The sequence below is a fragment of the Pseudopodoces humilis genome, chromosome 6 (genome assembly GCF_049639895.1).
Source record: "Pseudopodoces humilis isolate 2021_Gansu_Grassland_sample_001 chromosome 6, ASM4963989v1, whole genome shotgun sequence".
Classification (NCBI taxonomy): Eukaryota; Metazoa; Chordata; class Aves; order Passeriformes; family Paridae; genus Pseudopodoces; species Pseudopodoces humilis.
In genome coordinates, this window is record NC_142205.1 from 5,550,848 (window position 1) to 5,569,083 (window position 18,236).

An 18,236-nucleotide genomic window follows, 5' to 3' on the forward strand; every position below is an offset into this window, starting at 1 on the left:
GAATTTAATGGCAGCAGCTTTGAACTGTTGTGAGCAGAGCTCAGACAAGTCATGAACTAGAGAGAAAAAAGGGAAAAAGCAGGAGGAAAAAATCCCTGTGCCAAGCAGGAGCTCCTTCCTCATCCTGCCACTGCAATTCATCTTTAACCATCCAATGTGACCCCTCACAGCCTGAGGGGAGGCCCTGATCTGGATGAAGCCCCTTTTTGGGGCAACAGCAGGGAAAACTGGGGGGAAATTACTCTGCTCATTCTCCTTGGGGTGGAAACAATGTGGTCTGAGGGGAATTTGGCCCTGAGGAAGGATGGGGCAATGGGGCCATGAAGGAAAGGGCTGGTGTTAGACCTAGTATGAGCTAGGCAGTTACAAGTGATTATTAGGCAGGTATTAAATAGCTACTAGGAGCTGTTATGCAGGCATTAGGCAGTAACTATTATTTACTAGGTAGTTAGAAGACAGTAATTAGTAATTCAATAATTGTTAGGAGATATTAGACAGCTACACAGTCGTTAGCAGCAGTTGTTAGGCACCAAGATGTTACCAGCAATGACCACACAGTTATTGCAATGTTGTTAGACTCTTCCTAGTAGTTACTGAGAGGCTCTTGTAGTTACTGAGCAGTTACTATGGACTTACTAGCTCTAGTAGTTACTGGGAATTACTGGATAGGTGCTACTAGCTCTGAGGCAATTACAAGGCAGTTACTAAGTAATTACTAGCAGTCATTGAATGGCTTTGGTCAGTGGTTCATAAGCATTGACTGATAGGTTGTACAATGAAAATCAAGTTTAAAAACTAAAAAAACCACACACTTAGCAAGGCATAAATGTGGGCTTTATTCAAAATATGTGAGACATCCATCAGCAGCAGCTTTCCCCATTGTCAGTTAAATTTAATAGTACTCTTGGAAGCAGAAATAGCTCCAGTGGAATTAATCACTCCCTTTAGAAAGCTGACAGCTATTTTAAGCAGTCAGCTTTCTGCAGGAATGTATGTGAGCTCTTCAAAGGAATTTACTTGGGGAAAGTTGCAATATGGTCCTTCTGTGTTTAGGTTTAAATTCTGATTTTCACATATATTTCCTAAATGGAATTGTCATGTTTCTGCACTCCAAAATCTGCTTCGGTACATTAACAACTTCAGAAGCATTTCAGCCTCCTGGAAATGTCAAGGGATTTTAAGAGTCTGAGGGTTGTGGTTTTTAAATCCTCAGTGTTTTAGAGGTAGCTCACACTCTTATTTTTAGTGCAGAGCTGGTACAGGTTTTGTCATGAGCCAGACACAGCAAGGATTGTTGGTTGTGCTTGTCAGTTCACACCTGTGCCAAACAGAGGTGTGGAACTGCATATTATGGGTACTTTCTGGTCTGAGAATCTGTGAGAACAGAGGTATCCTTTCCTTTAATGCAATATCAGTACTAACTTTCAGCTTTGGAAAGACTCAATGGCACAGTTCTTTATCATTTTGTCACACAACAACACATGTGCTCCCTTTGGGGTTTCATTTGTTTTAGTTTAAGGAGTTTCTTTTAAGTCAGTACTAAAGCTAAAGTACTTTAAGTACTTTTAAAGTACTACGAGCTAAAACCCCTTGGTACCTGTAGGAATGGAGTCAATCTGTAGTTAAAGTCATGCATCCTTTTTCAAGACTCAGTAAGTAGGTCTCAGATGTTATAAATTAATAATTTTTCCCTCTCCCTCCCTTCTTCACCACATCTTATTCACTTACTGGAAAGGAGAAAGAGTTTGGGTCCCAATTTACTGATCGTATTTCTCACCCAGTATTCCACAAGCCCATCTTCAACAGCACTGAGAAGGGGTAGAATGGGAAATAACATTGTACAAACTGTTCTCTTATATGGGAGCATTTGTATGTCAGAAAAGAGCTGGGCAGAAGGACAAGCACCTTGTCTCAACCTGCCCCAGAGAGTCTGCCAAGTGAGGACTGGGAGGTGTATTTCTAACTGGGTTCTTAAGGCATGAGGAGGACTAAAACATGCCAGTGTGGAAAGGGAAAAGGATTCTTCTTTGGAAGGAATAAACCAGCATGAATCAGCTTTCTGTTGCACCCTAGTCAAGCTTTGATGGTGTCTTTCAAGAAGTCAAGCACAGCTGGATCAAACCATGCTCACAGAAACTGAAACAAAAAATCAAATACCTATTTTCTGAAATCCCAAGCTATTTGTTGCAGTAAAAATTATCTGCACTTTTAAAAAGTGCAGGGTTTTGGGATTTTTTTCTGATAAAAGCAGAATAGCTGATTTCAGTCTGCTGCAGCACTGACAGTCTGGCCCAGTTCTCATGGGGGTGATAGGAAGGAGGAAGCAGAGGACAGGCTTAGTCATGTGTCATAGCCCAATTAATGCTAATGTAGTGTTCAAAGATGCATATGAAAGCTTGTAAGTTAACTCTTGTTATGGTGTTCTGTGGGGGAAAATTCTTAAGAGTTTGAGTGATGAAACTAGTTTTTGGAAACATGCAGTGGCAGCATTAACAGCATTTATTTCCAAGCAGAAACTAGTTTGGGGTTTCATTTTTTTACATTCCCATGAGCTTTGAAAATAAAACAAGAATTACTCAAAATATATTCAGTGAGTAAACTCACTGAGAAAATTAAAATTTAATGCTACTACAATATTGTTTCCTTGGAGAAAAGTCTTTCACCTAACTGCAGAAATTAAAATCTCACTGGTTGAGCCTCCCTTCCTCATTTGGAATACAGTGCTGTAACACCACAGCCCAGTGTATTTGGTAGGGGATTGAAAGTCTGTTACCTTCTCCTGCCCTTTCTAGGTTGAATTTCTGTGGATATCTGAGTGTATTTCTATGTTTGCTGACCCCTCCTGTGCACTGGCCATGCCTCCTGCTGCCCCACAGCCAGAAGGGGCTGGGTTTCAGTGCTGCTCTTTGCCTGCACTGTGAGACACCTGATAATCTCAGCATCCAAGTTTTTGTTCATCTTTCCTCCCTTTCTGGAGCAGGAATATGACAGCCTGATTACAATTACTAGAGTTTTAACATCATGCAGAGCTGCAACCAGTTGGCTGAGACAATGACGGCGTGCAGGCGCCTGCCTCTGCTGCCTGCAGAGTGAAACAAATTAATGTGAATTAATGAGGTGCACGTGATGTAAATTAACCTGTGCTGCTGGGACAGGCTTGAGCAGGCACAGCAAGAGTGGGGCTGGCAGTGGTCCTGGTGAGGTGTGTAACCCCATGGCTTGTGAGGATGTGCCTTGGAGCAGCCGTGTGGAAGGGCTCAAAAGCTGAGAAAAGGTGTGAGTCAGTATTTGCTCTTGAGGAACTGCAGTTGTTGTACCTGATTCATGTCTATCCACCTACTCCTCATTAAAATGCCGTGTTTGCTGTTGGTGTTTGAAGGTGCAATTTGGCCATGTCATTTTGTGGGTTTAGTACCTTGAACTTGAAAGTTGATGCCTTTGCCTTAAGGGGTTTGTCTAGCCTAGACATCTTCTTTCTCCATTATTCTGCCTTCTCTCCTTTACCCTGAAGAATTGAGAAAGAAAAGTTAATAATAGGCTAAAGCTGGGAGCATTTCCTTTTTAATCACGAAAATCCTGGGGTGAACTTCTTAAAATTACCTGGTTTCTGATATTTTAATTAATGTTACTATTTTTCCTACCACGTTTAAATTGCCCCCAGGGAACACTTTTTTCCTTGCCTTTCCTACATGGAATTCTACAAAGATTCCTCTACAATTAATGCAGCAAAAGTAAGAAAATGGACAGGAAAGGTTTAAAGTTGGAAAGACATTCTCAAACTTCTCTCAAGTGATAAAATACGTAGGTATAATAATGCTAAAATGTCCTTAAGCCTTCTCACATCAGAGTTTTAATGGCTTTATGGAATTGCTGTGACAACAAGGAAAAAAAAGCTTTTAAAAAAACTGAGTGTGAGTCTAAGATCATGCTGGAGAATAGAGAAACAGTAAGCAAACCATTATCTTTCAATTCACACAGTAAGAGTGATTCATTGTTATTAGGCAACTTGTTTGGTTTCAGGGTTTCAAAATCCACCTCACTTACTTTTATTATTTTTTAATTTATTTCAAGGACTTCAGGTTTTTTGTTAAGAGAGCCTGAAGTTCCTTCATTACCTTCTCAATGTCCATCATTTCTATGTCTGAGCATTGAAACAATGAAGTTGTTCCCTATATTCGCTGTTAATCACTATTATCTCAGTCTGTTTTTAATTTCACTTCATCTGATGTATTAGGTGCTGTGTCTTCTCTCAGAATTCACAAGCCAGAAATTTACATCAATAAATAGTATGCTGGGTTTCAAGCATGCATTTATTGTTACGATTTATTCTGCTTTAATGACAGTTTCTATTCATTCATACCTTTTTTAAGTCACATTGGAGATAAGAATGAGAAGTCATTTCTATGAGAGCAAAAGGGGACGTGTTTGAGAAACTCTTCATGCACCAATCTTTGTAAAGCTGGAGCGGTTTTTGGTAATTAATAAATTTTCAGTGATCCACAGCTTGTCTTATGTGAGAACTTGTAAGACTGAGACAGACTCACTAAAACATTCATTTTGAATCAAACTATTACCTTACAAACCTCTGTCTCAAGCTTTTAAAATGGTATTGTGAGAAGTAAAATTATGAGGCAGAACTCCAAGCGTGACTCAAGGTGAACATTGACTCAGAGGGATGCAGCAAATACACTGTGTTTGCTCAAAGGAATCAAGCACTTGGTTTGAAACACCTGTTTTCTCATAAATCAGTGAATTCAAACAAAGATTGTTCACACCCTAACTGAAAACAGTCATTTTAAGTGGTGCTGTTTATGCCATTTCTGCTGTTTAGGGTAATACTGAGAGGTCCAGGCGTTACATTCACAAGAATTAAGTTTTAACTCATCCCTTTGCAGTAACTTATTCCTCCTGTGCTACCTTTGCAGGATTCAGAGATTCACAGAAGTGAAAACCAGATGTCAAACTTAAAAGCCTAAATACAAAAGTACCTACAGGTGAGAATGTATATTTAAAGCTGTTGACCAAGTCTTATTCCCTGTCTCTGTGCAGAGGCATAAACAAAATTTTCAGCCTTCTTCTTTCTCACCTCTTTCTTCTCTGTTAGAGCTCCATAGCCTCTGGAGCATATTTGGAATTTAAATCTTATTGTAAAGCAGCCCTTTATTAAAGTGCCCAAGTATGTCAGATGACTACTATAAATGGTGTTACACACCCAAAAAGGAATGCAGATTGACTTTTGTGTGCATGTATTTTGCTTTTTTTTAGCATTTTGCAGGCATTTTGATAGATAAAATATTTTTGGCAGCAATTCTCTGTCCTAGACTTCAAGTTCTTGAATCATCATAAGAGCTAAACTAATCACAAGAAAATACTGAAGGGCTGCTGAGAGCTGGCAGTGAAAAGAATTGTGTCACTCTGGGTAGCAGTAGTCTCCAGGGTCTGCTTTCTTTGGCCTTAACAATCCAACAACAATATTATTTTGCTTCTCTTGGCACAAATATCTGCTATTTCAAGAACAGCTTTTAGGCAGTACATTCAAGGAAGTCTGGGCTGTATTTCACATTTACTTTCTGGGCACACAAGTGAAGTATGACAGAACAGGAAGATGTTGCCAGTTTTATTGCTGGATTTTCCCTTTATGCCTGGATGGTGCCTGAACACTCAATTCCCATTCTGTCTAATCAGCTTTGACAGGTACTTTTTGCAGCCCAGTTCTCCCTGAAAAGAAGTATTTCTGTAGTGTTTGGGGAGGATGATGGGGGAAAGCAGAGGGTACAGGTGAGGCAGATGGGGTGCTGTGAAACAGAAAACAGGGCCAGAACTGCAGAGGTACCAGTCTGTTCAGTGGGATTTCTCACCCCAGAAGCCAGAGGGAATTGTAATTCACTTCCCATGAATGTGGAATTAAATCTCTGAGGGATCTTTGCAAGTCTTTTAATGGGATCTTATGAGTGTCTGAGGCTAAATATCTTGTGGTAAAATCCCTTGCCAAGCTCTTCTTAGCATTTCAGTAGGATGAGATTCATAATTTGTTTTCCAGAAACTCCTTATGTTTGCTGCTTCACTTGTGCATCCTTTTAGATACTTAAACTGCTGTTAATATTTCCTGTAGCTATTGTGTGCCAGTGGACTTCACAAGTGCCACAGCATGTCTGTGGCACTGCCAGGTGCCAAAAGTTCCAAAATACAGCTGAGGAACCTGTGGCAAGGACAGACCACAAGACTTACTAATAATCACATGAGAAGATATTGCTGTTGGGTCCTGGTAAATAGGAGATGTGGGCTGGATTCATGTCTCCAGCCCAGAAATCTGGTTTCCCCTCTGATGTTTGACTGTTGACAAACAGATTGTTTAGATTAAAAATAAAGGGAAAACAATGCTGAAAATTATTGGTTGACTTCATCATGTGTTACAAATGCTTTTGTATCTTTTATTAAAAAAAACCAAAAATTAAAATCTTGTCTTATATTTCTTAAACATTTTTATCAATATCCTTTTATTAAAGAGCTGCACCTTTGTGACAATCAGTAGTTGGTCTGCTCTGCAGTGAACCTTTTCTTAATGTCAGAAATTTGATCCACTCCAAATTTACATCACCAGCACCATTAAGTGGTGGCATAAATGACAATGTCAGTCTGGCAGTTCTGCAGACCCATAGCTTTTGATTGATTCTCTCAAAAGTTTATGCTGGCATGGTTACAAACTGTCAGGTAGCCTCTTAAAGAAGCTTTTCTTAGTTGCCAGGAAAGATGGCATGTAAATCTGAAAGCTAAAAACCTCAAGTTTGGCTTAATATTTCTAGAACTGGTTGCACACAGGCAGCGAGAGCAGCGATCTCCCCATGCTCTGTCATTTTTGTGTGTGACAAATGGCCTTGAGGTAGAGTTAGAAGGACAAAGGCCAGATTTGTTTGTGTGCCCTCTCTGGGAGTGAGCAGGGACGTGTCATTTAGCGATTGTGGATGTGTGTGGTGGCCGCGGGAAGGAGCCTGCAGTGTCCCAGACCAAACTGAAGGTTATTTACAGCTTGCTGCCTGGTTGGGATTTAAGTGATTTTATTCCTGAGCTTGATTCCATGCAGTTTGTCAGAATACCATGTATAAATAGACTGCTAGCATTACATATATATATATATATATATATATTTATATAGATATAGATATACAAACATATATTCGCCTAAAAATCTGGTAACTGCACAGAAATAAAAAAGAAAAATGCCCTGCATGTTTGTACATTTTTTTCATGTGGTTTGAAGCTGAAATGATACCAGATCAGGGTTTTTAAAAGTGGTTAGCCAGCACTTCTGAAGTTGCTGTGCTTCCAACCAACCTCAGCAGCAGCTGCTGTCCCCGTTTGTGGCTCAGGGTGTTCTGGCCTTGTTGGGGCTCAGGGAAGCAGGTGAGGCTGTGCTGTGCTTGGCTGTGTGGTGATGGCAAAGCTGGAGCTGATTTGCTATTTGCTAATGGAACAGCAGGGGATGTTGTCACACTCAAGGTGTTGCTCTGCCTTCCCCAGCCAAGTTACTGCTTGGGAACCCTGCCTGTTTCATGTCAAATATGTTAATCATCATCCTATGACCATGCAGAAAGCCTGAGAAGAGTGAAATCTTTGAGGTCCCAAAACAGAGACAAATGTTTTGAATTCTGTGTCTCTATTTTTGAGGCCGTTTCTCTCTTGGGGCAAATGAATTATCAGGTTTAACAGCTCTACAAGTGTCAGACTGAGGTAAGAGGTTATTGTAGCTCTGTGTTCATCACTGCTGACTCAGCATGATTTTTTATTGACAAAGATTGAACCCATACAGATGGACTACATCCTTAAGGGGTGGGAAATTAACAAGCAAGAGAAAAGTCAGTAATATGAAAAGAGAACTAAGATGTGATGAATTTACAAAGAAGAAAGAATCTTAAGTCCTGTCAGCCCTTTTACAACATCAAGGAATGGAAATGGACCTTGTAGTAACAAAGAGTAATATTTGAAGCTGTCCCTAGAATATGTTTCTGTGCAATTCATCAGCTGCTGTAAAATATTGAGGATAAGGACACAGCAGGGTTCAGGGTGGCGCCAGGAGGCACAATAGATGTTACTTGGCCAACCAGACTTCTACTCTCTATAATCCAATCTTTTCACTGCAGTAGTCAGCAAGAAAAAGGTGAACTAAACCTCATTTTAACTTTTACATTATTAAGTTTTAAAGGCCTTTTTGTCGTGTGCAATTGTTTAGGTTATGTCTGCCAAGAAGGCTGTGCAGTTCACTGCTAATTCAAGCAAAATATACATAAAGTACTGTCCTTAATTCATGAAAATAAGTCTGTCTTTGAAACAAATACATGTTTTCAGGTGAGAAGTTATGCAAATTGAAATAGAGTGAACACTGCCCATGATAGTAACATTTCATAGACTTGTGCCTAGGTGCAATTGGCTTTTTTTAACTGGCTGGGAGGTTTTTTAATAGATAATGTCTTTCTCTAGGTAGTTGTTTATACAGTTCAGTACACTTGAGCAAACTGCAATTCTCCTCTGTAAATGCCTTTTCTGCTACAAACACTGGCAATTCATGTATTTTGGGTGCAAGAAGGGCTTTTATCTAATGGTCAGAACTTAGTAATTTGATTTTCTTGTGTGAATCAACTCGAGCTATTGTCTCCATCCTTCACTCCTCTGCCTGAAGAGGTTAAATTGCGTGAATCAGTAACAGCAGAATACTGAACTTACACCAGAGCATACAAAATCTCTAAAAGATGAGCCCCCAGGTCCATTGTATGTCATAAAAATAAAGTTTTTATTGGAAAATTAATTCCTATATTGGAAACTAATGGCACTCCATGCCAATCAGCAACATTTTGATACCCAGTTTGGCATTCCTCGTTGGGGCTGCACTCCTGGGGTGATGCTGTCTCACATAATGTTTAAACTGATCTTATTTTAATTAAGCCTGGACTGACTAGACTGGTATCTATTGGTGCTTGCTTTGGGTTGAGTATCTATAATACTGTTTAATTTTTCAGAATGGTTTATTCTCATCAGCACTTGACAACAGTTTGCTGGAATTATCTTGCATCACTTCAGACATCGGAAATACTCTTTGTTAATGTTTAAGCCAGCCATGCAGTTACACTGCAACTGGACACCTTACCAGCTCCCTTCATAAATACTAGTGTAAAAATCATAAATGGAGCTGCTGGAGAAAGTCCAGAGAAGGCCACAGAGATGCTCAGAGGGCTGGAGCACTTCTGCTATGGAGTCAGGCTGAGAGAGCTGGGTGTGTTCAGCCTGGAGAGGAGAAAGCTCCAGGAGATCTCCCAGTGCCTAAAGGGGCTACAGGAGAGCTGAGAGGGACTTTGGACAAGGGCATGCAGTGACAGGACAAGGGGCAATGGCTTCAAACAAGAAGGCGAGTTTAGATTGGATATTGGGAATAAATTCCCAATAAGTTCCCTGTGAGGATGATGAAGCCCTGGCACAGGCTGCCCAAAGAAACCATGGATGCCCCATCCCTGGAAGTGCTTGAGGCCAGGTTGGATTTGGGCTTTGAGCAACCTGATCTAGGGCAAGGGGCTGGACTAGAAGATCTATAAATGCCCCTTCCAATCCAAACTATTCAACAATTTTATAATTCCATAATGTGTTCAAGCTCTTGCTCTGCTCCCCGGACTCATGACCAAGCCCTTCAGTAAGCCACAGACACTGGACACATCAGCTTCTACAGGGCCTGGGGTAGGCAGGGAAAGGCAGGAGACAGAGGGGAATTGCATAGTCTGCCTGCAGTGTTCAGAGCAGGGCTTGTGCAGAGGCCCTGAACCTGTGTGACATCGTTCTGAAAGTGTTGGACTGAGTAAATACAGTGTAGTTCTGCAAAATGACCATTTAAAAGCAATTTCATAAGGGGCTGTTCAGTGTCTCTCTCGTTGTTTTCAGGTTGCAGGAAAGCTTCTGTAAGCCTTAATGTGGGAGCTGAAAGCCTGTTAGTTTGCACCACTCTGACTGTGCTTTCCCCAGGGTGTGTTTGAAGAGCCACCTGTGCTGAGCTGCTGTGCTCAGGAAACCTGCCCAACTGAAGCTTTCTCTTGTGGGCTGTTGTGCTGTGGGATAGAGACAAGACCAGGGCCCTCAAAACCTTGAATTCTGACAGATTTCTCTTAGTTTTAGTTTTGTGGGTATAAGAGGAAGGTTGAAAAGCCCTGAAAAATAATGTAGTCTGGTTTTTTTTTCTTTCTGGTTTCTTTTTGAATTTGTATTTTGTGGTTGATTGCAATCTTGACTCTAGATTTTTCCTGCTACTGCTAAATTATAAATCTGGGCAGTCAGAACCTGACCTGTCAAGTAGCTTAGTCCATCTGCTAACAGATAACCTTAATTAAACAAAGCTGAGCAGGGACATGTAGGTGCCAGTAACAATTCATTGGTCAGAAGCCCCAGGAACCTCAACCCAAGGTCCATGAGGATTCAGTTTTAAGTTCAAAGTGTGCATGGAGTTCTTGTTTCAGTCCCCTTTCCTAAATTCTTCTAATCTTTGAGATTGATAATGCCTCTGCTTTCTTCAGTGGCTCTCTTTTCTCAGATCTGATCTTTCCTCTGGATCTCTGCCACTGTCACAGAGGACTGTGCAAATTTGGCCAGTGTCATTTATGACTAGGGCAACCTTGCTCCTTATGGTCACATAGACCTCATTTTCTTAGAAAGTCAGCCTAAAAAAACTTACAAAACTTCCCAGCAGATGGAAAGGCCATGATGTGGTGCTCCACTTGTACACCATGAACATGCTAATTGAAGGGGAATAAATGCCAGTTGACTCGCTTTTGAAAAAAGAGTTACACTTTTGGAAGTCAGGAGGAGGAGATTGACATCTCTGAAAACACTGAAGGAAATGGTTTTGGTTTGTTCAGTGATCATTCCCAAATGTGTACATAGTGGGTCAGCCACCCACTGGAAAGTGGTTGCAGAAATTGTGCTCTAAACTAAGGTTCTTGTTGTCAAACATGAAAGATAAGATCCCAAATGAAAGTGTTCTTGTCACCTTTCCAATAAAAATGATGCATCTATGATGTAAATGCTGCAAATGAGGCATAGCAGATTCTCATCTAGCAGAAGTGACTCGTAGCTTCAATTTAGGTAAACAATAACAAATTTTCTAAGGTCATAAATAATGGTTATTGTTCATGTGTTTCCTGATCTCCTTGTTCCTTGTTCCTTGGCCTTTCACATTGGTGCCAGTAGTTCTTTACATTTAAAGTACTAAACACAGAGATTGATGTTATTTACTCTTTACTTAAATACACTTTTTTTTTTTACTTTTTAAAGGCAAATTTCAGTAATGAAACCTAATTCTGCTCATCTGTTTCTCCCAGTAAAGCCACCAAAGCATTGCAATTCTGATTTGAGAAACAAATGGAGCCACGGATCTTCATCACATCTCAGCAGAAAATCATTCAGATCTTCCTGGAGATGAGGGTGTCCAGGGCAGGTACCAGCATTCCTCTTTGAAGGCTCAGCAGCACTAAATTAGATCTGTTCCTTGTCTGGAAAACTTGTGTGCTGCTTGGCTCTGTGAAGGAACTGCTCTATACATACAGGACAAGGTAAAACTGTACATGTAAAGCACAAAACCAAGGTTAAAGCTGCTGTTTAAAACTGAGCTTGAATGGAAGAGTCCTGTATTTCAATTTTGGCTCTGTCCCTGGTTCACCAGGTCACCTGGATTAAGTAGCTCTTCCAAGGCCTCTTGTTTCAGCTACAAACGGTGCAGAAAGGGATTCTGGAAGATTTCTCCTGCCCATGCTGTGCCCCTGAAGCAGATTTCTGCTGCCCCTTTCCTTCCTTTCTCCTGAAGGTTACCATTCCTTAGACATCCTTGTGTCCCTGTGTCTGCTGCTCTCCCTCCCAGGCAAACAGATCCACTAAAACTCTCCATAAAGGGCAGCCAACATTACAGTAAGTAATTATTAGTAATAATTAGTAATTATTAGTTAGACCACCCTTCTGAGGGAGAAGTAAAAACAGGAAATGCCTGCAAGCAGTGGAATTTCTTGTTCAATGAACACAGTGGAGCTCAGATACTCATCTCTGAACACAGCTGTGACACTCATTGCCCTGTGAAGAGTGCCATGAATGTGCAAAACTGTCACTATTTTATAGTTTGTTTTCCCCTTTATGACTTTTTATACATTGGTTTCATGTCTGGCTGCAGTATGTGAATAATTTGTGGCAAAATCCTATTTCACAGTCTGCCTGAAAAAGTCCACAACTGAAACAGAACATTTCAGAGAGAAGTGAGCAAAAGATTGTTTCTGTGGTGGAAGGATCCCACCAAAGAAAGGGAGAACCACTGAATCACCTTGCCCTGAACTGGGGCTATGGTTCCAGCGAGACACACAGGGAGCAGCAACACCTGCCAAGTTAACCCACTGCTGGCTTGTGAGCCACATCCTCATCACATCTAGCCTCTGATAACTTCTCCAAGCATGTTTCCTTAAAGATGGAGAGGCATTCAACCAAAATCACTACAAATCACCCAGCTACAACACCTTGCACTGCATCTCAAACGTGCCATTTATCTGTGGAACCAGATCACAGTGTAGAACAGTTGTTTGAGCAAGTCAGAGACCTATTATATCTTAATTAAATTAAGGACTTTTTTCAGCATGGAGCGCCTGGCCAGCACTGCCTTCCCACACCACAGAAGCTGACAGCATGCTCAGTGGCTGTGTTAATCTTCCAGAACACCAAGAGAAAAGCACCAGGGTGAGAACTGGGAGATTTGTATTCTCTTTCCACAAGCTTCTCTTGTGATTTACAGCTTACCACAAGTGCCAGATCAACTCTTCCAGCTGCAGCTGTTTTAACCATAAGGTTTTGTAGCTGCTGGTTCTTCTGGACATCCAGTGGTGGAAACGGCCTGAGGGAGGAGATCAGAGCCCTGCCAGATCTGCTGGTGTCTCTCCAGTTTCCCATCCTGCTTCTGTTTTCAGAGCAAGGTACAGAGCAGCCAAGCATGGTATCTTTATAACGCTGATCAGCTGTAACAGTTCTTGATTATAACCTAAAACAGGTGTCACAAAACCCTCAGTACACAAGAGACTATAAATAAGTGCAGTGCCATAAATCTGTGGGACAGTGTGGGAAAAGGAGCACCAAGTGTCCTTCATCTCCCTTTCAGAGCTCAATTCACAGTTGAAAGCAATGAAGTGCTATTTCAGCCAGGTTGGTTTTGTTTCTTTTTTCTGTCAAATTGAAGGTTGAGGCATTGATTCCTATTGAATTTAGGAAAATCCTGCTTTGATTTCAGAGGGCTGCAGAAAACTGCCTGTCCAGATTTGCTCCTAAGAATGTGCTGTCAGTCACTTCTGCTCCAGGATGGAACACTCAGTGTGGGCATAAATCTTAAATCAAAGTTTCCAGAGGTGACTGATAAAACCACAAGTCCTGAACACCTGTGGGAGCACAGTGTGCTGGCTCCACTTGTCACACATTGCAACCAGGGGCTTCATTGCAGAATTGATACTTAACAACACCTGGCAAAACCACAGATCCTCAGGTCACAGACCTTTTCTTCCTGCATTGACAAGCTCAGGTCCTTGCTGTTTCTGTAGGTGAGATATGAAAGTTTGAAATAAAACTAGATTCTCAGTGGGGGGGTTGTGAAAGAAGTACATTGTGGGTTTTTTCTCTGTGAGAGCTGTGGAGAAAACTGAAAATCTGTTTGTGTGGGAGAGGGGAGATTTTAAAAACACCTTTATAGTGAAGTTGGATTCCTTAGAATTAAGGGTGAAACAGTTCCCAGCAGTGTTCTGAGCACTGACTTGACAAGCAGTTGAAGTTTACCCCAAAGCTAAGTGCTAGATGTTTCCAAACCATCTGCATTATAAATTCAAGCTCCACAAACTGAACCACAGTTAGCAATAATATCATGACATGCGAGAAATATATTGGCTGTGATAGCTCTCGCATTTAGGTAAGCTTGTTCCCTTAAAATGTCTCTTTTGAAGCTGTATTGTATCAGTCTATATGTGTAGCTTCTTTAGGTGGTGGAAGGTGCTAGAAGGTCTCCCTGGAACCTTCTCCAAGGTGAACATCCCCAGCTCTCTCAGCCTGTCTCCATAGAAGAGATGCTCCAGCCCTCTGAGCATCTTCATGGCCTCCTCTGGACTTGGTTCAGCAGAGCCACATCCTTCTTATGCTGGGGGCATAACCAACTGCTGTGCTTAAAAAAATAACAGGTCACTCTGCCTTGCTCAGCCTCACCCCAGCAAGGCTCCCTCTCTTGCTTTGCACTCCCCATGTTGCTGCAACACCAGGAAACTGCATTTCTGTCTGGACAAATGAGTCAGTCTGGGCAAAGTGGTGTGTGACCACTGAAACATGAGACTTCTCAGCAGCTTGCAAGATTTGGTTCTTTTGCCCACTTCTTAGAGGCCCATAGTAGTTTTGGTTCTGCAGTTTCATGCAAGTCCAGGTCAGGGCATTGAGGGCTCAGCTCTTGCAGGTTTCTCTCAAGCAGCACCTGGGCTCGCCTTCAGGAGCAACATCTGTGCATGCACAGAGGTCCCTGGGCCCAGTAGCTCTTATCAGTCAAGTCCATGATGCAGAGACCTCAGGGCCCCTTGGGAAGGCACCTTTTTCACCTCTGTTGTGTGTAGTGTTCAAATTTGAGTGTGCATCAGCAGCTTCACACGTGAGCTCCATCCCTGCTCCATGCTGTCATGCTCAGCATGGAGAAGGATAACTGGGAAGCTGATGTGAAATTAACACCATGACAGTAGAGTCGTATCATGCAAAACAGCATCAGATCCCATCAGATTTAAATGAAGTCTGCATTTTGGGACTGTCTGTGAATGGCCAGCAGCTGGCATTGCTGGCATTGGTGTCTGTTCAAGCACTTACAGTTCTGTGATATTTTTTGAAAACTCTTGGGATGCATGTCTCTTCCCTGCTCAGTTCACTCTCTGAGGGCATCAGCCTAAAGAAGGAGATGGACTCATTTCCTTAGAATTACCCTTGAAATGAGGGGATTTTATGGAAGTGGCTTTGCTTTCAGAAAAATCCCTCTCACATCAGACAGAGAAGGTGTTGCCAGCTGTTCCCTGCCTGCCCTCTGGTTTGTTTACCCGCTCTTTTCAGTCATTTTTTTTTTTCCTTAGGTCTACAAGTGAAGAAATCCAACCGCACGCGTTCGTGGGTGCCGACCCCGGCGCTGTGCCTGTGGTGGAGGTGTTGTGTCACCAGCCCGAGCAGAGCCAGCCCCTGCCTGCCCTGCAGCTGCCTTTCATCTCTCCACTCTGCTCAGAGCAGCCAGAAGCACCAGCTGGTGAAGGAAAGGATGCTGAGACAGCCTCCCTGAGCTGGTGTCCATCCCTCCCTCACCATGTGGCCTTATCCGCTCTCCAGCACTCATCTCACAGCTCCATCACCTTTCCTTAGGATTTTACTGCTCTGGCAGCTAACTGGGTTAAGGTTACCCATGAGGTTTCTGATGAAGTGTGAAGGAAGTGAGGACACACATGCCACTGCTGTTGTGGTGGTGCTTTCTTGTTCATTGGTGGGTGTGCGGTTAAAACAAATGAACCTTTGTTTCTTTCTCTTTTCTTAGCAATTTTTATAGACTTTCTGATAGCATTTTCTTAGGCAAACGTAAGCAAGCAGGCATCTTTGTAGCCTTACTGCAACATTTGGTCATGGAGAGCAAGGATAACTTAAGGATTTTTAAGGAAGATATTTTCCCCCTGTATCTTCTAACCTGCACTATTTCAAGTAACTTCATGTCTTTCTGTTCTCTTTCCAGACTCCTGTGGCTCCTGTACACTGGTGAAGATGCTGAGAGCAGCTGGAGGAATGAGGGCATTTTGACTGTCCCATGCTGTAGAAGGCCTAATTCTTAATTACTAATTAATTCTTGATTAGTCTTTTGTTAGCCTTGCCAAATTCAACAGTCACATTAATGATAGGTATCTCTCCAAACTGGAATTTGTTTCAATTGTGTTTTATTTTTAAGAAGATGAGTGAACCCACAAGAATTCCCTCTTCAGGATACATCTTCAGTCATTTCACTACTCCTAAGAGTAAACTAACTCCCTGCTGAGTTATTCATGACCCTTCTCAGCCAGGCTAATGTAGATCTGATCACTTCCTGAGGCTGTTGTGAGGAATAAACCAAGCATCTCCCTTCATGCTGAGTGCTGGCACATCACAGAATTTCTCCGAGACTCTATGAAGAGAAAAAAATCAACACAAGCCATAATCTGTCCCACATCCCAGATGAGCTACCCAGAATTTTTATTCTCAAACCAATTCTTCTTATTGTGCCTCTCAGTCCTGATGCTCTTCCTTATTTCTCTGCCTGAAGCTCATTTCTTCCATCATGGCCATACATAATAAATTGTGATCAGCCAGGTTACATCACTGGTACTTTTATCACTGTCCCTGGGGCTTTCTCACTCCTGAAGTGAGATCTGGAGTGACAGTCACACTTGAGAAGCAAGAAAAGTGATGTTAATGAAGGTGGAAAGCAGCTGGTGCAGGAAGAGGTGAAAGTTAGAGGTGGGAAAGAGGGAAGAGAGAAAAGGAAAGACTAGAAAAAGAGGCATGGCCAGGCCTTAAGTCTGAGAAGCAAAGTTTACACCAGAGGGTGACTGTGGTTAAAATGCTGGTGATGGGTTTGAGAGGCAGCTCTGCCAGAGAAATCTGCCCAGCTGGACCTGCCCAAAGGGATATGAAATGAACCTTGATGGTCTTCAGGGCTTCAGAGGCAGAACCCGCCCCCCCCCAAAAAAAAAGCTCCAAGCTTTGTTGAACATTTTTCTGAAAATGCAATGCTATAATCTATTTGGGGATGGGAAGTCAAAATCTGACCTTTTTCTGAGCAAAATGCTCAGGTACAAGCCAAGCCAGGGAAAGACACAGGTGCAAATTCCTTCTGCATTTGATTTGATTTGATTTGATTTGAGTGTGGGAGGTTTAGGTTCAGGGTAGCTGTTAGGTCCTTACCCCAGGGCTGGCCCTGGAGATGGCCCCATGATCAGATATCTCCACACAGCCACTCACCTGTGCTTTGGAGGAGATGGAGACTCTGTGTCTGCTCAAATGGAGGGAGGAGCTGCTGTGGCAGGTCCTATGTGACTGCAGACCACCTTCCAACACCACCAGGATCTTCTACTGCAGCAGGAAATGTCCATCATGCCAGGTACACAAGAAATAACAGAGAAGTATCTCTGCAGTCTCATGAGATATATCCAGAGATCAGCACCTACCTTGTCTTAAATCATGTGTTTGGTACATTTCTGTCCCTTGTGGGCATTTTTCAGACTCTTCAGAGGACCCCAGCAGGTCTGGGGTTCCACCAAGGCTTCTTTTTACATCACTTTGTTCAGGTTGAGCCAGAACTGCTTCTCTGTAGCACCTTAACACCTAATTTCCACAATTTAATCTGAATTACTGCCATGGGGCCAGGTCAGTGGGGCTGGTGACCTGCTCACAGCCTGACACAGATGCAGCCAGGCTGGGCTGGAGCTGAAAACTGTCTCTTTGATCTGCTTAATTTGAGCTGAGGGAAGCCAGAGCACAGTGGATGGATGGGGGGCTTCCACAGCTCAGAGCCCACTCTGTCCCAAAGCAGAGGACAAGGACAAAAAGACCAGGGGATATATACAGTTGTGTTACCCATTTGACTCAGAAGAGCAGGCAGGTTTGGGTAGAATCTTTTCTGGGACCTACTGGAACTGCTGGAAAAGCAGACAAATCCTGAAGTCCTGCCCCCAGGCTGCGACCCCAGGTGTGTCACAGCCACAGCAATTGTGCTGCTAGTGTGAAAACAGCCCTGCTTGGTTTGTGGTGATAAACAGATGACAGTAAAGGGGGGAAAACTTCGTAGTTTTCTAAACTTTCCCAACCCACGTGCACACATGAGCCGGCTGTGCAGAGGGAGCAGCTCGGTGCAGCTGCAGAGGATGCACATCTGTCTGTGCTCAGCTAAAACCTGTGTGTAGGTGCAGGAACCCCTTTCCCTATGGCTCTGCCATCCTCCCGGGGCTCATCCCTGCTGGGCCACACTCACAGTGCATGTTTGGGATTGAAGAGTAGATAATGGGAATTTCTCCTGGTTTCTTTTTCTGCTACTCATAACCAAAACAGGTTTAAGGGGTAAAGGCTTTGTATAAAAGGGCAATTATTCACTGGGAAATTAATTCTCACGAAACATGTGAGCTGTCAGCACGTAAGAAAGGTGTTTTAACCAAAATAAC

The 18,236-nt window shown here is 42.6% G+C and overlaps 1 long non-coding RNA gene across 2 annotated transcripts; it reads left to right on the top strand.

Moving 5' to 3' along the window:
• The first annotated feature begins 3,170 nt into the window (after positions 1–3,170).
• Positions 3,171–16,237, top strand: LOC148184087 (uncharacterized). 2 transcript variants are annotated; one of them, XR_015772718.1, is made up of 4 exons: positions 3,171–3,274; positions 4,926–4,994; positions 15,141–15,538; positions 15,782–16,237. It is a non-coding gene; the product is annotated as an uncharacterized LOC148184087 (long non-coding RNA). The 2 variants fall into 2 exon arrangements; XR_015772717.1 differs by lacking the exons at positions 3,171–3,274; positions 4,926–4,994 and adding an exon at positions 13,120–13,203.
• Positions 16,238–18,236: the final 1,999 nt, after the last annotated feature.